This window comes from Balaenoptera musculus, chromosome 12, assembly GCF_009873245.2.
Source record: "Balaenoptera musculus isolate JJ_BM4_2016_0621 chromosome 12, mBalMus1.pri.v3, whole genome shotgun sequence".
Classification (NCBI taxonomy): Eukaryota; Metazoa; Chordata; class Mammalia; order Artiodactyla; family Balaenopteridae; genus Balaenoptera; species Balaenoptera musculus.
In genome coordinates, this window is record NC_045796.1 from 74,024,623 (window position 1) to 74,043,450 (window position 18,828).

Below are 18,828 nucleotides of genomic sequence, written 5' to 3' on the forward strand. Positions count from 1 at the left end.
ACCTTCTGCTTCTTATTTGGTACACATCCAAATGAGTTTTCCTTTAGTCTCTACTGGGCAAATTACAAAGTAGCAAGCAAGCACAATTCCTCTGACCAAAGAAGCCAGTTATAAAAATTTTCCTGCTTCCATTTCCTTCCCTTGTTGACTGTTTGTAAATTATCTGTGGAGAATAAAATTAAATGGTCATGCTTTTGAGGTGCCAGACTATAGGAACACCAGTGACAGTTCCAAGTCCAAGACTTTCCAGATGAAGGAAGGATTTCACATGGCTGAGAAACCTCCTGGCCAGCAAATGCTTGCTTTTCCATGTGTCTCCAATGTATTCCAAGCATAATGCATTACTTACTATACCCCACTCTTTTTTTTTTTTTTGCTGTAGAAAGTCTTATGGTTTCCATTTGGTCCAAGGCTTAGGAGAGCGCTCCAGGGTGGTTAAAAAGCTGCCTAGTGGCTGCAGGGAGGGGCTTCAGGCAGAAACCCTGACACCAGAGGGGCTCCTCAAAGGCCGCTGGTTTCAGAGGCTCCTGGTCGTGCTGGAGGGTGAGCCTTTCGAAGAGAGACCCACCCAGCCCAGCCTGGGGACCAGCCAGCCTGCGGAGGTTGGTCAGGTGGTCGCCCATCTTCTTGATGAGTCTCACCTGCTCATCTAGGACAAGGCTCTCCAGGAAGTCACAGAGGCGGGGGTCTGCGCGGGTAGAACCCGGGGCACGCAGGTCCGCAGGGCCTGGTTCAGGCTCTCCTCCACGAGCACGGCAGCTTCCGTAGTATCCTGGGTTCTACCCCGCTCATCTTGAGATGGCTTCTGCACGTTCTGGAAGAGGGTGCGGCCGCCACGCTGGTTTTGTGTTTTCAAGAGATGCTTGGTGCCCTCGCACTTCTCCTTGGCCAATTCACGGAAGAAGTGGCCCAGGCCCTCCAGGGCCACACTGTCGCAGTCGAAATAGAAGCTCAGAGAGAGGGAGGTGTAGGAGGCCCAGCAGATGCGTGTCGGCCAGGGGGTTGACAGCGGCCTCCGCCGCAGTGGGATAATTCTGACGAATCTGGGAGCTCGTGGTTGATCGGTAGTAAGCAGTTCAGCTCAAAAAGTGGTGTTGGCTGGTCCCGGTGACCAAGGGTAGCTGAGTGGCTGATTCTGAAGGTTGCGACTGGAAAAAAGGTTGGAGGGTGATCGGAGGCTGGAGCACGGGATGTCCCTGTGGGTCTGTTCCACCCAAACACTGTTGAAGCAAGAGACGGGGCCGCGGGGCCGCCTAGCACACTGCCTACACCCTACTCTTGAGGAATGTGCTGACCTCCTTTGCTGCAGTGAATGAATCTTATCAGTCCTTGTCTTAGTTTTCTATTGCTGCATAACAAATGACTGCAACTTTCAAAGCTTAAAGCAGCACACACTGGTGAGCACACAGTACTATGGACCAGAAGTCTAGGTGGGTTCAGCTACATCCTATGTATGAGATCTCACAAGGCTGAAGTCAGGGTGTCGGCAGGGCTGGGCTGGGCTCTTAATCTGGAGGCTCTGGGAGATAATCTGCTTCCAAACTCATTCCTATTGTTGGCAGAATCTGGTTCCTTGAGGCTGTAGATCAGAGGTTCCCTGTTTCCTTGCTGGCTGTCAGCAAGGGGTTGCTCTGTGCTCCTAAATGCTGCTTGCATTCCTTCTCATGAGGCCATTTCCATCTTTAATCCAGCAATGGCACACTGAGTTCTTCCCATGTTTTAAATTTCTCTGACTTCCTCTTGTGCTTTTGGTTGGAGAAAGCGCCGTGATTTTAAGGGCTTGTGATGAGTTCAGGCCTGCCTAGATTATCTTCCTTTCTTAAGATTATGCCAAAGAACATAACATAATCACAGGAATGAAACATCATCATATTAATAGGTTCTGGAGATTAGAGCAGAAAGGTTCTGCCTACCATAGTCTGCCTTCTTACCTCCTCGCCAAATTCACACTCTTCCCGAGTGTAAAATACATCCATCTATGAAAGCCCATCTATAAAAAACCCACAGCAAACATTACACTAAATGGTGCAAGTCTGGAGACTTCCTCCCTAAAATCAGGAACAAAATAGGCATGTCTGTGCTTACCACTTCTATTCAACATTGTACTGGGGGTCTAGAGAGGACACTTAGGCAAGAAAAAGAAATAAAAGGTATTCCTTGGAAAGGAAGAAGTAAAGCTATCTTTATTTGAAGATAACATGATTTTTTGTATGTAGACCTTTTTCCTAAAGAATCCTAAAACTGTTAGAAATAATAAATGAGTTCAGGAAGGTTTCAGGATACAAGATCAATATAGAAAATTTAATTGTATTTCTGTACTCTAGCAATGAAACAATCAAAAATGAAATTAAGGAAATTCCATTTACAATAGCATCAAAAAGAATAAAATACTTAGGAATAAATTTAACATAAGAAGTGTAAAACTTGTACTCTGAAAATTGTAACACATTGTTGGAGGAAATTAAAGAAACCTAACAAATGGAAAGACATTCCATGTTCATGAATTGGAAAACGCAACGTTAAGATGGCAATACTCTTAAAACTGGCCTGCAGATTCAATGCAATCTCTGTCAAAATCCTAGCCAGTTTTTTTGGTTTTTTTTGCAGAAATTGACAAGCTGGGAATTCCCTGGTGATCCAGTGGTTAGGACTCTGTGCTCTCACTACCGAGGGCCCAGGTTCAATCCCTGGCCAGGGAACTAAGATCCCTCAAGCCTCCCAGCATGGCGAAAAAAAAAGAAAAAAGAAAAAAGAAATTGACAAGCTGATCCTAAAATTCATATGGAAAGGCAAAGGACCCAGAATAGCCAAAGTAATCTTGAAAAAGAAGAACAAAATTGGAGAACTCACTCATACTTCCTCATTCCAAAACTTACCACACAGCTGCAGTAATCAAGACTGTGTGGTACTGGCATAAAGACAGACAAACAGGTCAATGGAATACAGTTGAAAGTCCAGAGATAAACCTTTACCTTTATTGTCAACAGATTCTCAACAAAGGTACCAAGACCACTCAAAATGGGGAAAGAATACTATTTTCAACAAATGGTGCTGGGACAGCTGGCTATCTACATGCAAAAGAATGAAGCTAGAGTGTTAACTTCTTCCACAAAAATTAACTCAAAACAGATCAAAGACCCAAATGTAAGAGGTAAAGCTATAAAACTCTAAGAAGAAAACATAGGAGTAAGTCTTCATGACCTTAGGTAGTCAGTGGTTTCTTAGATATGACACCGAAAGCATAAGCAACAAAAGAAAAATCAGATACATTGGAGTGCATCAAAATGAAAACCCTTTGTGTTTCAAAGGACAGCATCAAGAACTTGAAAACACAGCCCAGAGAATGGGAGAAAATATTTGTGAAACATTTATCTGATAAGAGACTTGTATCCAGAATATGTAATGAACTCCTACACCTCAACAATAAAAAGTCAAATAACCCAGTTTCAAAAAATTGAATAGACATTTCTCTAAAGACTACATACAAGGAATATATACAAGTGGTCAATAAAGCACATGAAATTAGGCATTAGGGGAATATTAATCAAAACTATGAGATAACACTCCATACCTATAGAATGGCTGTAATTAAAAAGATGGGTAATAAGTGTTGATGAGGATGTGAGAGTAGGCAAGTGTATAGAGATAGAAAGCAGATTAGGGGTTGTCTGTGGCTGTACTGGGGGAAAATAGGAGTGAGTGCTAATGGTTATGGGGTTTGGGGGGGGGCTGGTGAAAACATTTTGTAATTAGATAATGGTGATAGTCGCATAAGTCTGTGAATATACTAAAAACCATTGAGTAATACACTTTAACAGTGTGAGCTTTAAGAAATGTGAATTATATCTCAACAAAGTTGTTATTAAGTTAAAAAGAAAATTTAACCTGGCATCGAAGTATGAGTGATTGGGGTGGATGAGGGAAGTAGAATAACAGGTTAATAGACTATTGATTTCAGTGTTAGTGATGGCAATGGGGAAAAAAATGCAAGAACCATAACCAAAGGGAGACTTAAAGGATGTAGCAATTCCCACGGCAAAAGGAGTGAGAAAGGAAAGAATCAGTAGGCTTTGTCCCCGTGTAACTCAGAGAACGGCTAGGCCACGCAGAAGCGAGTGACAAGGGGTGCGGGCAAAGTGATGTTGGGTTTGGAGATCTGAGTGGAACGTGAAAGAGTAAAAGGGAGACGGTCAAAAGCCACTGAGTGCCTTTACTTAAATTAACAGCTAACATTTATATAGTACTTGCTACGTGCCAGATACCATTCTAAGCACTTAACACGCATTAATTCAATGGAACCCTTGCAGCAGCTAGAGATAGGGACTACAAATATCTCCATTTTACCGATGAAGAAACTGAGGCACTGAAAAGTTAAATAATTGCTCAGGGTAGAATATGAATGTATGTTCTGAACTTCTGTGCCTCTATATAGCCTTTCTAGAGTTGAACAAACAGACAGTAGACATTTTATAAGTAATATTCATCTCCTCAATTCACAGTTATTCTTCACTGACTGATTGTTTACAAACAGCAAACAAATCATCATAGAGTAATTTAGTCTTAATTTATGTAACTTGGCTTTGAAATCTATCTGGAAATAAAACCAGCCACGTTGATGGCAAATAAACTTGCTGTCACTGGAGTCTGGCACTTCAGGCAGATGTGAAGGGCAAGTTTAGAGGGATTCCTTTATCAACCAAGGGTAAGACTGATGTCTGCTCATATCCCCTCTGACACACTGCCATCCTCTGTGAAAGAAATTCTGCTCTGTTGGTCTCCCTCTGGCTTCTGTAACATATGTAGAGGATTGTCTTTCTGAAGAGCTTGAGATTTTACTTCTACTAGGCGTTATTAGTTTTGCAGCTATCTTTCTGGCATGCTTCCTAAAATTTAATTTGCAGAAATAATTGTTTCTCTAAAAATAATGGCTCACGGTATTCCCCTGATGTTTAAAATGGCTTACTTCTATCACTCATTAGGAGATAATTATACTTCGTTTATTTCATTTTTCAGAAGGAAGTTACACTGTCTGGGGTATATTGCTATGAATGAGGGGTTTGGGGAAGGGCGGTCACGCAGAGCCTGCTGACCTCGCAGGGATGCTTAAGAGCGTGCCTCGGGCCTGGAACGTTTCCTTACCTGGAGCCCTCACCGCCTGTGCTGAACATACTGCCTTATTTGTGAATCTCTTTTCCTGTTCTGGGTTTGATGTGTACCTCTTTGTTCTGCTTCAATCGTGTGCCTATGGCACCTGGACAACCCCACTGCTGTGTTTGTTCCTGGTGGGGAGAGAAGGGGGTCCTTTGCCTGTATCACAGAAGGGGTGTGTGCAGACCTGTGTCAGCTGCGGGGCGAGATGCACTGGCCGTGGGGCACCCACGCTCGCTATCAAGGCTGATCTGGCTCTGTCTGTTCTCTGTGTGAGTGTTGTTCCATCCAGCGTCGGTGGGAGTCATGTTTTTCTCAGCCACCCATGCAACCTGCAAACCATGCAGTGGGTTGACATTCTGGGACTCCTGCTCCTGGTAGTGGGACCCTCAGCACAGTGGGACTCCTTCCCTGGAGGTGGTAACAGGTGTCACTTGCTTAACAAGGGCCAAAACTGTATCTGAAGAAGCAAGAGACCAAATGTTAAACCTATTAGGCTAATGTCAAGCCTTCAAGAGCTAAAAATCAAAATCCAATAGTATTATTTTTAAAATATAGATAACCAAAAAGAAAGCCATTTGTCATTCCATAACTAAAGCACAGTCACTGATAAAGTTTTAGGGCTTATCTTTGCAGTTTTTTTCTTCCTTCTTAAATATACATTTTAAAAAGTATTAGGTTTACAGACGAGTTTCCAGGAGAGTACAATATAGAGTTTTCTATATACCCTGTACCCAGTTTCTCTGTTATTAACATCTTGTATTAGTATGGTGTCTTTGTTAAAATTAATTAACCAATATTTATATATTGTTGTCAATTAAGTAATGTACTTTATTCAGATTTCCTTAGTTTCTACCCAGTATCCTTTCTCTGTTTCAGGATCCCATCCATGAGACCCCATTACATTTAGTCATCCTGTCTCCTTAGGTCTTGCTTGGCTATGACATTTTCTCACACTTTCCTTGTTTTTGATGACTTTGACAGTTTTGAGGAGTACTGATCAGGCGTTTTATAGAATATCCCTTAACTAGGATTTGTATGATGTTTTCTCATGATTAGACTGGGATTATGGGTTGTCGAAAGGAAGACCATGGAGGTAAAATGCGTTCTGATCCCATGGTATCAAGGATGCAAGCTATACACATGGCTTATCACCGTTGATGTTGACCTTGACCTCCTGGATGAAGGAGTAGTTGTCAGGTGTCTCCACTGTGAAGTGACTCTTTTCTCTCCCTCTCGCCATCTTGTCCTCTTCGGAAGGAAGTCACTATGCACAGCCCAGACTTACGGAGTGGGAAGTTATGCTGCACATCCTTGAGAATGGAGAGTCTATATGGACTATTTGGGATTCTTCCGCATGAGAGATTTGTTTCCTCTTCATCCATCTATCTAGCTAGCTAGCTTTATTTTTATTTATTTATTTATCATTGTGAACATATGAATACACTTTGAGTATATGAATATACATATGAATATACTTTTTTTGTACTTTGGGTTATAATCCAATACTGCTTTATTTCTTTTCTTGCACAAATTTTTCCAGCTTTCACTATTGGGAGCTCTTTCAGTTGGCTCTGTGTCCTTGCCTTTTGACATTACCCCCTAATTGTAAGCGGTTTTGTTTGTTTGAGTACTTCCTTACCTTCTGGTACTGCAAGATGGTGTAGGGTTATCTTCATGGTCTTGGTCCTAGTCAGCCATTTCTCCAAGGAATCCTAGTCCTTTTTTTAGAGAATGGTATTAGGAAGCAAGATCTGGGTGTTAGGTGTGCTCATTGTTACTGGGGTGTCATTGCTTTTAAGCTCTTTCAGCTGACAGAGCAAGGGCATAATGGTTCAGTTCTAGCATACGTGTATAGCAGAATTAGAATTGTTAACTGGTATTCATATGGGAACCAACTTTATTAACTAGACCACAGTATTTATGTGCAGTTTCTTTTGCCTTTAGTCTTATGGTTTTCACTCATTTCTAAAGTTACTTACTCAACACCTCTCCCCCTACTCCTTTCACTGTAGTTGTTTCACACATTTGTAATACAATTAGATTCTTTTGTCACATTCTGCATTCCATGCTAGGATCTGCAGGATCTCCTAAGTGATTTTTTAAAAAATTTGCATCAGTTGAGGTTCATTCTTTGTGCTGTAAAGTTCAATGGGTTTTGACAAGGGTAGTATATATCCACCACTATAATTTTATATAGAATAGTTTCACTGCCCTAAAAATCCTCTCTATTTCACCTATCAACCCTCTTACCCACCCACCCCCCAAATCTCTGCCAACAACTGCTCTTTTTAGAATTGTTTTGTCTTTTGCAGAATGTTATAATTGAAATCGTATAGTATGTACCCTTTTCGGACTGACTTTTTCACTTAACAAAATGCATTTAAGATACATTCATGTATATTTTATTATGGCTTGATAGCTCATTTCATTTCCTCACTGAAGAATATTTCACATTTTTGTCACTGGATAATCATACCAAAATTTGTTTATCCATTTATCTATTGAAGGACAAGTTGATTGCTTTTGATTTTTACTTTAAAGCTGCTGTAAATATTCACATGCAGGTTTTTGTGTGGATATACGTTTTCAAATCTTGTGACTCTGCACCTAGGAATGCGATTGTTAGGCTTGTAAGAAACTGCCTAACTCTTCCGAATGGATATACGTTTTCAAATCTTGTGACTATGCTCCTAGGAATGAGAGTGTTAGGCTTGTAAGAAACTGCCTAACTCTTCCGAATGGCTGTACCATTTTGCATTCTCACCAGGGATTAATGAGCGTTCTTGCTGTTCCACATCCTCAACAGTAATTGGGATGGTTAGTTCTTCTGGGTTTTAGCCATTGTAACAGCCGTGTAGGGGTATCTCATCCTTGTTTTCATTTGCATTGCCTTCAGGACAACTGATGTTGAGCATCGTTACATGTGCTTATTTGCCATTTGTATACCTTCTCTGGTGAGGTGTCTGTTCAGATTATTTGCTCATTTTTTGATTGGGTTGTTTGTTTTCTTATTGTTGAGTTTTAAGAGATCTTTGCATAGTTTGGATGTAAGTCCTTTATCAGATCTGTGAAAATATTTCGCAAATATTTTCTTCCTCTCTGTGGCTTGTCTTTTGGTTTTCTTAACAGTGCCTTTGACAGAGAGGATTTTAAAATTTTTAATAAGGTCAGATTGTTTTCTTTCATGGATCATGATTTTGGTATTGTATCTAAACAGTCATCACCAAATCCAAGGCCACATAGGTTTTTCTCTTTAGTCTTTTTTTATTATATCAACATGAGATTATAGTCTATATTGTACTGTAATAGCTTTTTATACTTATCCATATATATGTAAATTTTCATGTTGTTAAATATTCTTCTAAGTCATTTACCATTGACTGCCCAGTATTATCTTATATAGATGTACCAGTAAGGATTAAATCAACCCTCTAATGTTGAATAATATATTCTTAGATTTACTGAATCATTTTAACATACACATTTCTGAAAAGTTGTTTCAGGTTTAAACTTGTTGGACTAAATAAGGGGATCTTAGTCTCTAGATTGAAGAAAAGTCTGTATCCTTTCTTCTCTCCTTTTTTTTCTTCCTTCTACAAATATTTAGTGAATCTATACTATGTGTGAGTTTCATTAGTGGTTCATGCTATTAGACTCTGGGGTTGCCTCAGTGAACTGGAGTCCCTGCCCTTAAGGAGGCTATATTCTAGTGGAAGAGTCATAGACGAGTAAATAACTAGTGTGATTCCAATTCTAATTATTATAATGAAGAATAATATAAAGGAGGGTAAAGGGGTAGTGATAGACCATGGGTACTGGGACCCAAGACAGCATTAAAAACTGATAGTTTGGAAGAAGATGATGTTAGGGGGATAAAAATCTTGCTGAGGTTTCTGAACTACTAATAGTGGGATTAAAGGAAGGGGGGCCAGGAGGTTAGAGAGAGTATAGAGTATGAATTCAAAAGAGGAGCAATTCTGAGACATGATGATGTCCTCAGTGTGATGTAAGAAGGAGTAGATGGAATGACAGAGGCTCCCATCAATGGAACTCTGAGGAACCAGGAGTCTAGGGCCCTGGATGGTCACCCATGTGAAGTCACACAGGCTGGTGGCTATACTTGGAGAGTTGAGGAAGAATTAGAGCCATAAACTGTGCAGAAGAGAGTGGAGTGAATGGAGATCAGAACTGACAGAGATGAGGAAGGGCCAAAGTGGTGTAGCCAAATGGCAGCATCCTAAACTAAGCAGGGATTATTATTAAATAGGAAAAAATAATGGTCTGGAAGTGGCTTAAGTGATTTAAGAAAATGCTAACCCCATTTCCCAACCTCCAGCTGTAAAGTGGGTAAGAAATAAGCTAGAATGGTCTCCTGAAGCCTGAAAATCTTTGGGAGCAACAATCTAAGGGGAGAAAGCTTTTAAGCCAGGAAAAAGAGATGGAAGATGCTTTCTTTGAATAGTTAAAGGATGGAGGAGAGCTTGTTTCAGTGGAAAACTTTGGGAAGGAGGGAAGCAGTGGGGAGGGGATAGGAAGCACAGAGAAACACTGGGACACAAGTGGAGAACAAAGAAGGTAAGAGTTGCTTCTGTTTCGGGCCATGGCCGAGGAAGACAACAGGCCTCAAGGTTTTAACAGAACTCAGTGATAAAGTGCCTTGGTGCCAGAGCAGTTGGAGGCTCAAGGTGAAGCTCATGGTTGACACCTTGTTGTGGTAGAGCCCATTTTAGGGAGAGTGGAGGCCACTGCTGGGTGAAGCTGTAAAGAAAGTTTTACTCCGAAAATAAATGGTATAAACAAAACTGTAGGCAGTTGCTGAAATTTCGAGGAGAACAAAACAGTTTAAGCACCCTTACACACTTCAGAAATACCCATTTATCCTTAAATAATTGATTCATTAACTGTAAGTCACTCAGATTTTATTGAAAGCAATTCCCTTAAGAAACTTTATGTAATTATAGTTCCTTGCCCTGCTTCCTGGTAGTGTGTACCTGAAATAATGACACTATATTTGTTTAAATATACTTGTTATGGACTGAATGTTTGCGTTCCTCCAAAATTCATATGTTGAAATCCTACCCCCCAATGTGACAGTATTAGGAAGGGGGAGGGGGGTCCTTTGGGAGGTGATTAGGTTATGAGGTGATTAGGTGATTAGGTTAATCTCATGAATGAGATTAGTGCCCTTATTTTTTTTTTTAACTTTTTATTTTATATTGGAGTACAGTTGATTAACAATGTTATGTTAGTTTCAGGTGTACAACAAAGTGATTCAGTTATACATATACATATATCTATTCTTTTTCAAATTCTTTTCCCAATTAGGTTATTATAGAGTATTGAGCAGAGTTCCCTGTGCTATACAGTAGGTCCTTGTTGGTTATCTATTTTAAATATAGCAGTATGTACATGTCAATTCCAAACTCCCTAACTATCCCTCCCTCCCACACTTCCCCTCTGGTAACCATAAGTTCGTTCTCTAAGTCTGTGAGTCTGTTTCTGTTTTGTAAATAAGTTCATTTGTATCATTTTTTTTAGATTCCGCATAAAAGCAATATCACACAATGTTTGTCTTTCTCTGTGTGACTTACTTCACTCAGTATGACAATCTCTAGGTCCATCCATGTTGCTGAAAATGGCATTATTTCATTCTTTTTAATGGCTGAGTAATATTCCATTGTATATGCATCTTCTTTATCCATTCTTCTCTCAAAGGACATTTAAGTTGCTTCCATTTCTTGGCTATTGTAAACAGCTCTGCGGTGAACACTGGGGTGCATGTATCCTTTCAGACCATGTTTTTCTCTGGGTATATGCACAGGAGTGGGATTGCAGGATGATATGGTAGCTCTGTTTTTAGTTTGTGTAACTGGCTGCACCAGTTTGCAGGTGATTAGGTGATTAGGTTAATCTCATGAATGAGATTAGTGCCCTTATAAAAGAGACTCCACAGAGTTCCTTCATCTCTTACATCATGTGAGGACACAATGAGAAGGTGACTGTCCATGAACCAAAAAAGTGGGCTCTTACTGAACACCAAATCTGCTGATGCCTTGACATTGGACTTGCCAGCCATTTCCCTGGTGAGAAATAAATGTTGTTGTTTAAACCATCCAGTCTATGATATTTTTGTTATAGCAGCCTGAATGCACTAAGATAATGCTTAATAATTTCAAAATCTCCCTGACTACCTTCTCCTAATATCATGTACCTGCTGTTCCTCTCCCCCAATGGCTATTTTTCTTGGCCTTGGCTCAAAAAAGAAGCAACTCTTATCTTGTGTGTTCTCCACTCATGTCCCAGTATTTCTCTGTGCTTCCTCTCCCCTTCTCCAATGTGTCTGGCAATTTAGGCTGGAGGAGGACTTTGGGGCCTGAAGAAAAGCCGAGATGGCTAACCTCACTTCCACAGGGAGAGGCAGTATCAGTGCCTAAGGGAAGGGTATGTCATCGTTTCCCCATAACTAGAAATGGCAGGGGGGAGGGGTTTGTTGGGTTTTTTTTTAACCTATAGAAGTTTTTTACCTATTGAGGTCCTCTTCATCACATAGGAATGGCAGTTATTAAGCCATTTCCCAGTGCCTAGAACATTATTCTTTGGGCTCACTAAATGCTACTCCAGTGTTAGAGAAGTAATAACTTCCAAATGGATTTGCCTGATTATGAGGAAATCGTTTTGAATGTGAAAGAAATTGAATCTAAATGTATAGCTGTTGAGGGACTTCCCTGGTGGCGCAGTGATTAGGAATCCCCCTGCCAATGCAGGGGACACGTGTTCGAGCCCTGGTCCAGGAAGATCCCACATGCCGCAGAGCAACTAAGCCCGTGCGCCGCAACTACTGAGCCTGCGCTCTAGAGTCTGTGTGCCACAACTACTGAAGCCCGCATGCCTAGAGCCCGTGCTCCGCAACAAGAGAAGCCACCACAATGAGAAGCCCACACAGTGCAACGAAGAGTAGCCCCCGCTCACCACAACTAGAGAAAGCCCATGTGCAACAGCGAAGACCCCATGCAGCCAAAAAAGATAAATAAAATTTGAAAAAAAAAAGAAAACACAAATGTAGAATTAAAATAAATAAATAAATAAATGTATAGTTGTTGCTAATAAGGTTGCTATGTGAGGAAAATTACATCAAAGATTTATGTTTTGTGAAGCTCTTTGTCTTAAAAAAGAGTATAGCACTAAGTATAGTTTGAATATGTATAAAAAATAGATAAAATAATTATGGATAATTTAAAAATACTATAAATAAAATTATATATGTTTAAAACAATAAATAATTATTATTAAATGTGCAAATAAAATATAATTAAAATCATTAACAAATCCCTGTTATATTTAGTCACAATAATATTTTGAAAAAAAATTTTAGGAACAACATATTATAGCCAAAATATTAAGATACCATCTAGTAATGATTTGCAAAGTTTTTTTTAAAGTCAATCAATTATATTTAAATTATTTTTCAAGAGTTTGGTCTAAGTGTTGTAAATTCATTATTGCTTCCAGTTAGAATTTTCAGCTGCAAGGCTGGTGGTCTTTTCAGTAACAGAAACCTTGAGAGATTCTGATCGTTGCCTCAGATAAGGGGAGGAAGCACCTAAACAAAGACAGTAACTTCACATGTGAATGAGAACTTGGGATCTGGGATGAAAAGTTCAGGCTCAGGTGGTCAGGAGAGAAAATCTTCAGGTTGCAAGAGGGTAGAAAAAAATTAGTGTTGTGTGGGAGAGGGTGGTTTCTTAAGGTGGACTCCCTGTGCAAACAGGAGAAAGGGAGTAGCAAAATTGAAATGCGAATGTGCTAAAGCTTATGGGGGCCAGTCGGCTTCACTGATATTGTCTTTTGACCTGAAAATTAAAAGTACTTCTGTGTGGGGACTTTCCTGGCGGTCCAGTGGTTAAGACTTCACCTTCCAATGCAGGTGGTGTGGGTTCGATCCCTGGCCAGGGAGCTGGGATCCCACATGCCTTGTGGCCAAAAAACCAAAACAGAAGCAATGTTGTAACAAATTCAATAAAGACTTAAAAAATGGTCCACATCAAAAAAAAAATCTTAAAAAAAAAAAGAGTACTTCTGTGTGGGTGTGAATGCCCCAGGGAGAAAAAAAAAAACAGTAAACTTGTGGTTTTGTGGTGTGATGTTCAGCATGCCCGGAGAGCATTCTACAAAGTGACTCAGACTCCTGACTCTATTGGCCAAGGAGGTAGTCAGCCTATCCTGGCATCTCCATATAACAATTTTGTTAAGAATAACTAAACCCATACACAGAAATGAAAATCACATATATATAAAGAGTCATAAATGGTCTGGAACTGAGACTGGACTGAATGTAATGTGTGAAATGTGTAATTCCCTCAAGTAATTGTTTGCACCCAGTGACGTACATAGGGACCAAAGAATCTGGAAAACCACAGTATTAACAACCTGTCTTGAACTGTGACTTCCAGGGAAGTTCAGAGATTTACAGACATGTCTTGTGGATAATGGGTGTGGAAGACGATGGAATGCAGGTTTTGTGAAACAATGTTGGAGATGCACAGGGTCTGAGGAAGTTGTGATTGCACATCTAACACAGAGGCTGTTACACACACTTGAATCTGTCCCTCCCCAGCCAGTAAGAGTGCTCCTTGGAGGAAACATTTGTGTTCTCACTTCAGAAGAGTCTACTGAACTCTCAAGACACCAGGAGATGATAGAGCTTTAAGGATCTGTACTTCACATAGCAGAAGCCCATGTAGCATACTGGACAGGAAGCATGACAGTTCTGAACAACCAAAGCCAGCGGAGATGAAGATTGCAATCAGTTGAAGTCACTGGCTCTCAAATGCTAATCACATAGCATATGATTGATTGCCTGGTAACCCCAGGAATGGCTTTGTGATGCATGTGGTAGATGTCTGTATCTCTAATCCTCACGCTCTCCAACTATGCTCTTCCTGTTGGATTAGCATTCTACATACTACGGTGTTGAGGCTGGGGGTTAGGGGTGGTAACAGAGGGTGTGAATCTTTCTTGGTTGGAACCACTTGCAAATTGCAGTGGAAGTTGGAAATGGATCCACCTCTTGTGTAGCCCGATGACACTTCCTATGTGACACCAACAACTCCCTACTTGCAGTGCCACAGGAATAGTTTAGGAGCATTTCTCTTTTATCATTTCATGCCTGATATCATGTGGGCTACACTTGCTCCAAGTTGTGTCTCTTCCAACTAGTATGTCTTTGGTCACACAGAGTCTGAATTCCCTGGGGACCTGAGACAGTTTTGAGGATTGGCTCTACCCTGCTGACCATTCTGTGGTACTTATACAGATTTAATCTTTTAGTACATCCAGAGAATTATTAGTTCCCAGGGATGTTATACGGTGCTCCCTATAATTTTGTAAATCACTTGGTTAAACGATGTTAAGCAGGTTCCTTTCCTGCAAGACTTTTCAGGGTCTTAATATGCTAATGTCAGTTGGAACAAGGAGATGATATGGTATTCAATATTTCACAAATTTATTTGAAAATTTCTCATAGAATACTCATTAACATCCCTCTCTCACATAATTCTTATTAATAGCTTACAGGACAATCCTGTTTCAAGGAGTACAGTTTGAGAAATATTGTTTTACAGAAATTAAGAAAAACCTTAGCCTGACGTTTTGAATTAAAGAAAATCCTATCAGTCCCTGGCAGAGCTGAGCTATTATTTCTGGGTGAAATTCCAGTGTCATTAACACAATCATATCAGCCAAATAACCTCTCTGAGCCAGTGGGGACAATCTGTTACCTCCTGTTTTAAATTTCCAAATGATTCCCTTGGGAATTAACATCTAGTCCACTGAAAGAAAAACAAATTCTTCTCCATGGAAGAACTCTAACTGCTTTGTTATATAGTCATGGTTACATATATTTTTCCTATTTTTATTAATTTTGTTTAAAAAAATCACTAAACAAATTGTAAAAGGACATTGTCTAGGTCTTACTGTTGAGTTTTAGAAATGAATTTTATTATAATTTGGTATAGTAAGATAGTCATTTCCCAGGAGGATAATCGTCTGAATTGGATCTTTTTTCTAGTCAAATGTAGGAGAAAGTGGCTAAGACCAATGTTCCCCCCTGCTTGTGATAGTGTGATTTACCCACACAGGGCCTTTGAATGCCATGTTCTCAGATGGGGGTTAGAAACATGAACTTTCTGGTGCTTTAAAGTTCACTAGGACTGAGACATAGCTGGGGTCATGGGTCTCTAAGTGACAGAAAATCTTATGACCTCCAGGTATTTGTGATTGGGGGACAATTGTTTCCAAAAATGTGGATAACGTAACTTGTGATATAAAGAAGGGCAAAAAATGAGCATGTGTTCTTTGACTGGCAGGTTAAGAGAAAAGCCCTGCTTGAATGTATACTTTTGAGGTGATGTTTGTGACCCCAAACTATGGATATTAAAACCTTGTTGCCTTTAGCTCTCCAGCAAATGATGACTTCATAGACCAAAGCAATACAGCACAAGTTTTTACAGAATCTCTTTTAAAATGCCAGACTAAATATATGGTATTCAATCTGAACTTTCCAATGTACTTATTAGAACAATAAACTTTGTGCTTTTTATGAAATGATTCTAGGTAATTGGATAGTATATTAGTTAGTATGGGCTAGGTTTGCTGTGTTAACAAACAACTCCGAAATCTAAATGGCCTACAACCCAAAGATTTATTTTTAATCCACACTACATTAACAGTATGTACAGGTCCCTCCTGAGTAAGCTACAACTCTGCTCCCCATCATCTTTGGGATCAGGCTGATGCAGTAGCCTCTACCTGGAGTATTGCCCGTTTTGTAACAGAGGGAAAAGAGACAGCAAATCACGTACTGGCTCTTAAAGCTTTTGTCCAGAAGTGACGTGTCACTTTGACATTTTTTAACACCCAAGAACAAATCACGTAAAGAAGATGTGGCACATATATACAATGGAATATTACTCAGCCATAAAAAGAAATGAAATGGAGGTATTTGTAATGAGGTGGATGGAGTTAGAGTCTGTCATACAGAGTGAAGTAAGTCAGAAAGAGAAAAACAAATACAGTATGCTAACACATATATACGGAATCTAAGGAAAAAAAAAAAAAGGCCATGAAGAACCTAGTGGCAAGACGGGAATAAAGACACAGACCTACTAGAGAATGGACTTGAGGATATGGGGAGGGGGTGGGGTGAGATGGGACAGGGTAAGAGAGTGGCATGGACATACATACACTACCAAATGTAAAATAGATAGCTAGTGGGAAGCAGCCACATAGCACAGGGAGATCAGCTCAGTGCTTTGTGACCACCTAGAGGGGTGGGATGGGGAGGGTGGGAGGGAGGGAGATGCAAGAGGGAAGAGAAATGGGAACATATTGTATATGTATAACTGATTCACTTTGTTATAAAGCAGAAGCTAACACACTATTGTAAGGCAATTATACTTCAATAAAGATGTTTAAAAAAAAAAAAAAAAAAAAGAACAAATCACGAGACCAAGGCTGCCATCAATGGGGTAGGAAAGTATAGTCTTTCCCCGGAGAGGAGCAGTGAATACTTTTGAACAAGAATGCCGTCCACCCCGGCGCTCCTGAGGCTGTTTTAGAGGGATGTGGTTTTCAGAGCAGGAGAGACTCAGTAGCTCGTTGTTATCTTGGAAGCCTTCTGAGTGCCAACTCCCAGTCTAGATCATCTTGAGTTGGGCAGTTCAGGTCTTCAGTTCTCCAACACGTACCACTCCTGTCAATGCCCCAGAGTGCCCTAACTCCCCAAGGTAGGCTCAGAAGTATTCTGGTTAGGCCCAGACAGACACTACAACATGATCTTTGCTTTAGAGGTTTTCTGGACCACCAGGACAAGGTGTAGCCTTGGGGGGGAATTGAAGGCTAGCCCTGAAGGGTCAGCAACATCCAGGTGTCGGTGCCACCTTCTTGTCAGCATGGTGCCAACCTTTTGCCATGGACACTCCCCGACCCATATTTATGCTCACGAAATCCTGGGTGTGTGTAGTGATAAAGACCTAGGATCTACACAGCTCTTTCTAAAAAGCCAAAGGAGCCCTTATAGGAAGAGGTCTCACAAACTTTGTGGACATCCCAGAATTCCTGAGCTCAAGAGGGAAGGAAAAGGTAGGCTGAGTGAACGTGACTTTATTTCATCCAGAACCATTATTTTATCCAGAGTGACTCCATTTTGACCGGTTGACATAATCGAGGACCCTCACAAGATTGAAAGAGTTTGAAACCACAGCTTAAAGAGGATGAAGGCGGGTGCCTGAATCAGTTAAGGAGGGGAATAAAATTTAAGGAATTTTCTATTTATAGAGGCCTTTATAGACTATTTCATTAAAAGAAGATTATTTAGGGCTTCCCTGGTGACGCAGTGGTTGAGAATCTGCCTGCTAATGCAGGGTACACGGGTTCGAGCCCTGGTCTGGGAAGATCCCACATGCCGCGGAGCAGCTAGGCCCGTGAGCCACAACTACTGAGCCTGCGCGTCTGGAGCCCGTGCTCCGCAACAAGAGAGGCCGCGACAGTGAGAGGCCCGCGCACCGCGATGAAGAGTGGCCCCCGCTCGCCACAGCTAGAGAAAGCTCTCGCACAGAAACGAAGACCCAACACAGCCAAAAATAAAAATAAATTAATTAATACTAAAAAAAAAAGAAATTAGACCTTATCACCTAGATTCAATCTTAAAAAAAAAAAATTCAAGTCTTTAAAAAAAAAAAGATTATTTACATTTCCACCCTTATATTTAATTTTTCAGTTTAAACCCATTTCCTTTCAGCTTGTCATTGGCAGTGATCTGGAACAGCAAAGCAGCACTTGTGTGTGTCAGAAACCTTTCTTTTCTTCTCTCAACTCTGCAAACACTTCTTTTGGGGACTTTTAAGCCCATATACATACATATATATATATATATATATATGTATATATATATATATAAAATTTTAAAATATATATTTATTTTTATTTATTTTGAAACAATCACAAACTTACAGAACATTTACAGGTCAATTTCAAAGAATGTTTTTTCTTGAACCATTTGAGAGTAAGCACCCTGTTACTTTAGTTAATTTTTTTTACAAACAAGGACATTTTCCTACATAACCACAATATAACCATGGTATTAGTTTGCTGGGGCTGCCATGACAAAATACCCCAGACTGGCTGGCTTACACAACAGCAGTTTATTTTGCTCCCCGTTCTGGAGGCTGAAAGTCCAAGATCAAGATGTTGGCAGGCTTGGTTTCTTCTGAGGTCTCTCTCCTTGGCAGGCAGACAGCCTACTCTCTGTGCACGCACATCCCTGGTGTTTCTCCGTGTGTCCTAATCTCCTCTTCTTATAAGGACACCAGTGAGATTGGAATAGATACCCCGCCTCGCCCCGCCGCCAACAACCTCATTTTAATTTAATCATCTCTTTAAAGGCCCTATTTCCAAATACAGCCACTCTCGGAGGTACTGGGAGTTAGGACTTCAACATACGAACTTGAGAAGGGTCATAATTCAGCCCATAACAACCATCAAGGTCTGGAAATTAACGTGGATAAAGTACTGCTATCTAGTCTTCAGACCCCATTTGCCAAATGTCCCAATAGTGTCCTTTATAGCCAAAGAATCCAGCTCAGAATCATGGGTTGCATTTAGTTACCAGGTCTCTTTAGT

The 18,828-nt window shown here is 40.5% G+C and overlaps 1 pseudogene; it reads right to left on the minus strand.

Moving 5' to 3' along the window:
* Window positions 1-413: 413 nt before the first annotated feature.
* LOC118905410 lies at window positions 414-6,391 on the minus strand (annotated as a pseudogene).
* Window positions 6,392-18,828: the final 12,437 nt, after the last annotated feature.